We start from the raw sequence: 7,441 nt of genomic DNA on the forward strand, positions 1-7,441 counted from the left end.
CAGGAGACTGTAAGAAGGAGTGTGATCAGGAGACTGTAAGAAGGAATGTGATCAGGAGACTGTAAGAAGGAGTGTGATCAGGAGACTGTAAGAAGGAGTGTGATCAGGAGACTGTAAGAAGGGATGTAATCAGGAGACTGTAAGAAGGGGTAAGATTCAGGCACCCCATGTAATCTAAGAAAAATTATTTTTTGGGGGGGTTGGTCACTTGTCCTGTATATGTTTTTAATTTATAAAATGTAAGTACACATAAAGCGATATAAATTGGGAATTGGTCATCTCTGTATTGTAATATTTTAGCTTTTGTCTTTATATGATTCTATGATCTTATTTTTTATTACTAAGAATAAAATACAGAATGTGAAATATTTTGTGTTACAGATGGAGACGGACCGAAGCGTAAAATCTCTGCTGAGATCACGATCCGTCTGGACTTCACTTCATCACTTAATGACCCTTCATCTCAAGAGTATCAAAATCTGTATAGACAAGTAATAGTTGTGGTGAGTATATAGCGGTCAGTGTCTGCATATAATAGCTGTGGTGAGCAGGGCCGTCCCTACCAGGGGACCCGGTGAGACCATTCGTCCCAGGTGGCACTTTTCAGGGTCAGCACTTTGTTGCCTTTTTTGGGGGGGGCCACCTAGGTCCATAGTCGGGCCGGCACTGCCGCTGTGCCGCCGCTGTTCACTGTTCTAAAGGGGCCGCGTCGCCGACGCAGCCCAAGATGCTCAATAGCACAGCGGATACTTTAAAACAGTGAGCCTGTGGCCGGCCGTGGTCTGACGAGGGATGTCGCGCAAGTGATGTTCCTCCGCAGACTCGCGCAGGAGGACGCCAGTGACGTCACTCGTAAGGCTGCCATCGGAGAGAAGCGCAGCGCAGGTCAGGTGTGTGTGGCAGTGTGTGTCCTCCTGTAGCCTGGAGGCACAGTGTGTGACATTATTATATCCTGGAGAACCAGTGTGTGACATTATGATATCCTGGAGGCACAGTGTGTGACATTATTATATCCTGGAGGCACAGTATGTGACATTATTATATCCTGGAGAACCAGTGTGTGACATTATGATATCCTGGAGGCACAGTGTGTGACATTATTATATCCTGGAGGCACAGTATGTGACATTATTATATCCTGGAGAACCAGTGTGTGACATTATTATATCCTGGAGGTACAGTGTGTGATATTATTATATCTTGGAGGCACTGTGTATGACATTATTATATCCTGGAGGCACAGTGTGTGACATTATTATATCCTGGAGGCACAGTGTGTGACATTATTATATCCTGGAGGCACAGTGAGTGACATTATTATATCCTGGAGGCACAGTGTGTGACATTAATATATCCTGGAGGCACAGTGTGTGACATTATTATATCCTGGAGGCACAGTGAGTGACATTATTATATCCTGGAGGCACAGTGTGTGACATTATTATATCCTGGAGGCACTATGTATGACATTATTATATCCTGGAGGCACTATGTATGACATTATTATATCCTGGAGGCACTGTGTATGACATTATTATATCCTGGAGGCACTGTGTATGACATTATTATATCCTGGAGGCACAGTGTGTGACATTATTATATCCTGGAGGCACAGCGTGTGACATTATTATATCCTGGAGGTACAGTGTGTGACATTATTATATCCTGGAGGCACTGTGTATGACATTATTATATCCTGGAGGCACAGTGTGTGACATTATTATATCCTGGAGGCACAGTGTGTGACATTATTATATCCTGGAGGCACAGTGTGTGACATTATTATATCCTGGAGGCACAGTGAGTGACATTATTATATCCTGGAGGCACAGTGTGTGACATTAATATATCCTGGAGGCACAGTGTGTGACATTATTATATCCTGGAGGCACAGTGAGTGACATTATTATATCCTGGAGGCACAGTGTGTGACATTATTATATCCTGGAGGCACTATGTATGACATTATTATATCCTGGAGGCACTATGTATGACATTATTATATCCTGGAGGCACTGTGTATGACATTATTATATCCTGGAGGCACTGTGTATGACATTATTATATCCTGGAGGCACAGTGTGTGACATTATTATATCCTGGAGGCACAGCGTGTGACATTATTATATCCTGGAGGTACAGTGTGTGACATTATTATATCCTGGAGGCACTGTGTATGACATTATTATATCCTGGAGGCACAGTGTGTGACATTATTATATCCTGGAGGCACAGTGTGTGACATTATTATATCCTGGAGGCACAGTGTGTGACATTATTATATCCTGGAGGCACAGTGAGTGACATTATTATATCCTGGAGGCACAGTGTGTGACATTATTATATCCTGGAGGCACTATGTATGACATTATTATATCCTGGAGGCACTGTGTATGACATTATTATATCCTGGAGGCACAGTGAGTGACATTATTATATCCTGGAGGCACAGTGTGTGACATTATTATATCCTGGAGGCACTATGTATGACATTATTATATCCTGGAGGCACTATGTATGACATTATTATATCCTGGAGGCACTGTGTATGACATTATTATATCCTGGAGGCACAGCGTGTGACATTATTATATCCTGGAGGTACAGTGTGTGATATTATTATATCCTGGAGGCACTGTGTATGACATTATTATATGCTGGAGGCACAGTGTGTGACATTATTATATCCTGGAGGCACAGTGTGTGACATTATTATATCCTGGAGGCACAGTGAGTGACATTATTATATCCTGGAGGCACAGTGTGTGACATTATTATATCCTGGAGGCACTATGTATGACATTATTATATCCTGGAGGCACAGTGAGTGACATTATTATATCCTGGAGGCACTGTGTATGACATTATTATATCCTGGAGGCACTATGTATGACATTATTATATCCTGGAGGCACTGTGTGTGACATTATTATATCCTGGAGGCACAGTGTGTGACATTATTATATCCTGGAGGCACTGTGTGTGACATTATTATATCCTGGAGGCACAGTGTGTGACATTATTATATCCTGGAGGCACAGTGAGTGACATTATTATATCCTGGAGGCACAGTGTGTGACATTATTATATCCTGGAGGCACTGTGTATGACATTATTATACCCTGGAGGCACTGTGTATGACATTATTATATCCTGGAGGCACAGTGTGTGACATTATTATATCCTGGAGGCACTGTGTATGACATTATTATATCCTGGAGGCACAGTGTGTGACATTATTATATCCTGGAGGCACTGTGTGTGACATTATTATATCCTGGAGGCACAGTGTGTGACATTATTATATCCTGGAGGCACTGTGTATGACATTATTATATCCTGGAGGCACTGTGTGTGACATTATTATATCCTGGAGGCACTGTGTGTGACATTATTATATCCTGGAGGCACAGTGTGTGACATTATTATATCCTGGAGGCACTGTGTATGACATTATTATATCCTGGAGGCACAGTGTGTGACATTATTATATCCTGGAGGCACAGTGTGTGACATTATTATATCCTGGAGGCACAGTGAGTGACATTATTATATCCTGGAGGCACAGTGTGTGACATTAATATATCCTGGAGGCACAGTGTGTGACATTATTATATCCTGGAGGCACAGTGAGTGACATTATTATATCCTGGAGGCACAGTGTGTGACATTATTATATCCTGGAGGCACTATGTATGACATTATTATATCCTGGAGGCACTATGTATGACATTATTATATCCTGGAGGCACTGTGTATGACATTATTATATCCTGGAGGCACTGTGTATGACATTATTATATCCTGGAGGCACAGTGTGTGACATTATTATATCCTGGAGGCACAGCGTGTGACATTATTATATCCTGGAGGTACAGTGTGTGACATTATTATATCCTGGAGGCACTGTGTATGACATTATTATATCCTGGAGGCACAGTGTGTGACATTATTATATCCTGGAGGCACAGTGTGTGACATTATTATATCCTGGAGGCACAGTGTGTGACATTATTATATCCTGGAGGCACAGTGAGTGACATTATTATATCCTGGAGGCACAGTGTGTGACATTAATATATCCTGGAGGCACAGTGTGTGACATTATTATATCCTGGAGGCACAGTGAGTGACATTATTATATCCTGGAGGCACAGTGTGTGACATTATTATATCCTGGAGGCACTATGTATGACATTATTATATCCTGGAGGCACTATGTATGACATTATTATATCCTGGAGGCACTGTGTATGACATTATTATATCCTGGAGGCACTGTGTATGACATTATTATATCCTGGAGGCACAGTGTGTGACATTATTATATCCTGGAGGCACAGCGTGTGACATTATTATATCCTGGAGGTACAGTGTGTGACATTATTATATCCTGGAGGCACTGTGTATGACATTATTATATCCTGGAGGCACAGTGTGTGACATTATTATATCCTGGAGGCACAGTGTGTGACATTATTATATCCTGGAGGCACAGTGTGTGACATTATTATATCCTGGAGGCACAGTGAGTGACATTATTATATCCTGGAGGCACAGTGTGTGACATTATTATATCCTGGAGGCACTATGTATGACATTATTATATCCTGGAGGCACTGTGTATGACATTATTATATCCTGGAGGCACAGTGAGTGACATTATTATATCCTGGAGGCACAGTGTGTGACATTATTATATCCTGGAGGCACTATGTATGACATTATTATATCCTGGAGGCACTATGTATGACATTATTATATCCTGGAGGCACTGTGTATGACATTATTATATCCTGGAGGCACAGCGTGTGACATTATTATATCCTGGAGGTACAGTGTGTGATATTATTATATCCTGGAGGCACTGTGTATGACATTATTATATGCTGGAGGCACAGTGTGTGACATTATTATATCCTGGAGGCACAGTGTGTGACATTATTATATCCTGGAGGCACAGTGAGTGACATTATTATATCCTGGAGGCACAGTGTGTGACATTATTATATCCTGGAGGCACTATGTATGACATTATTATATCCTGGAGGCACAGTGAGTGACATTATTATATCCTGGAGGCACTGTGTATGACATTATTATATCCTGGAGGCACTATGTATGACATTATTATATCCTGGAGGCACTGTGTGTGACATTATTATATCCTGGAGGCACAGTGTGTGACATTATTATATCCTGGAGGCACTGTGTGTGACATTATTATATCCTGGAGGCACAGTGTGTGACATTATTATATCCTGGAGGCACAGTGAGTGACATTATTATATCCTGGAGGCACAGTGTGTGACATTATTATATCCTGGAGGCACTGTGTATGACATTATTATACCCTGGAGGCACTGTGTATGACATTATTATATCCTGGAGGCACAGTGTGTGACATTATTATATCCTGGAGGCACTGTGTATGACATTATTATATCCTGGAGGCACAGTGTGTGACATTATTATATCCTGGAGGCACTGTGTGTGACATTATTATATCCTGGAGGCACAGTGTGTGACATTATTATATCCTGGAGGCACTGTGTATGACATTATTATATCCTGGAGGCACTGTGTGTGACATTATTATATCCTGGAGGCACTGTGTGTGACATTATTATATCCTGGAGGCACAGTGTGTGACATTATTATATCCTGGAGGCACAGTGAGTGACATTATTATATCCTGGAGGCACAGCGTGTGACATTATTATATCCTGGAGGCACTGTGTATGACATTATTATACCCTGGAGGCACTGTGTATGACATTATTATATCCTGGAGGCACAGTGTGTGGCATTATTATATCCTGGAGGCACTGTGTATGACATTATTATATCCTGGAGGCACAGTGTGTGACATTATTATATCCTGGAGGCAATGTGTATGACATTATTATATCCTGGAGGCACTATGTATGACATTATTATATCCTGGAGGCACAGTGTGTGACATTATTATATCCTGGAGGCACTGTGTATGACATTATTATATCCTGGAGGCACAGTGTGTGACATTATTATATCCTGGAGGCACTATGTATGACATTATTATATCCTGGAGGCACAGTGTGTGACATTATTATATCCTGGAGGCACTGTGTATGACATTATTATATCCTGGAGGCACAGTGTGTGACATTATTATATCCTGGAGGCACTGTGTATGACATTATTATACCCTGGAGGCAGTGTGTGACATTATTATATTCTGGCGCCACATAATGTGGTACTGTTATGTCCTGCCAGCACAGTGTATGGCCACCATTATATCCTGGTGGCATATACAGTATGTAGTGTTTTATAATTGCCCTATTTCTTTTGTCCCAGTCACCAGTGTGCCTCCAAAAATATTAAAGCTGGAGACGCCACTGCAGAGAAGACCCCACTCACCTCTGGTCATGTGATCCTTATGTCCCCGCAGAGAAGACCCCACTCACCTCTGGTCATGTGATCATTATGTCCCCGCAGAGAAGACCCCACTCACCTCTGGTCATGTGATCCTTATGTCCCCTCAGAGAAGACCCCACCCACCTCTGGTCCATGTGACCCTTATGTCCCCTCAGAGAAGATACCACTCACCTCTGGTCCATGTGACCCTTATGTCCCCTCAGAGAAGATACCACTCACCTCTGGTCCATGTGACCCTTATGTCCCCTCAGAGAAGACCCCACTCACCTCTGGTCATGTGACCCTTATGTCCCCTCAGAGAAGACACCACTCACCTCTGGTCATGTGACCCTTCTGTCCCCTCAGAGAAGACCCCACTCACCTCTGGTCATGTGATCCTTATGTCCACTCAGAGAAGACCCCACTCACCTCTGGTCATGTGACCCTTCTGTCCCCTCAGAGAAGACCCCACTCACCTCTGGTCCATGTGACCCTTATGTCCACTCAGAGAAGACCCCACTCACCTCTGGTTATGTGACCCTTATGTCCCCTCAGAGAAGACATCACTCACCTCTGGTCATGTGATCCTTATGTCCCTTCAGAGAAGACCCCACTCACCTCTGGTTATGTGACCCTTATGTCCCCTCAGAGAAGACCCCACTCACCTCTGGTCCATGTGACCCTTCTGTCCCCTCAGAGAAGATACCACTCACCTCTGGTCCATGTGACCCTTATGTCCCCTCAGAGAAGACCCCACTCACCTCTGGTCATGTGATCCTTATGTCCCTTCAGAGAAGACATCACTCACCTCTGGTCATGTGATCCTTATGTCCCTTCAGAGAAGACCCCACTCACCTCTGGTTATGTGACCCTTATGTCCCCTCAGAGAAGACCCCACTCACCTCTGGTCCATGTGACCCTTATGTCCCCTCAGAGAAGACCCCACTCACCTCTGGTCCATGTGACCCTTATGTCCCCTCAGAGAAGACCCCACTCACCTCTGGTCCATGTGACCCTTATGTCCCCTCAGAGAAGACCCCAC

Source organism: Hyla sarda, unplaced genomic scaffold (assembly GCF_029499605.1).
Source record: "Hyla sarda isolate aHylSar1 unplaced genomic scaffold, aHylSar1.hap1 scaffold_319, whole genome shotgun sequence".
Taxonomy (NCBI): Eukaryota; Metazoa; Chordata; class Amphibia; order Anura; family Hylidae; genus Hyla; species Hyla sarda.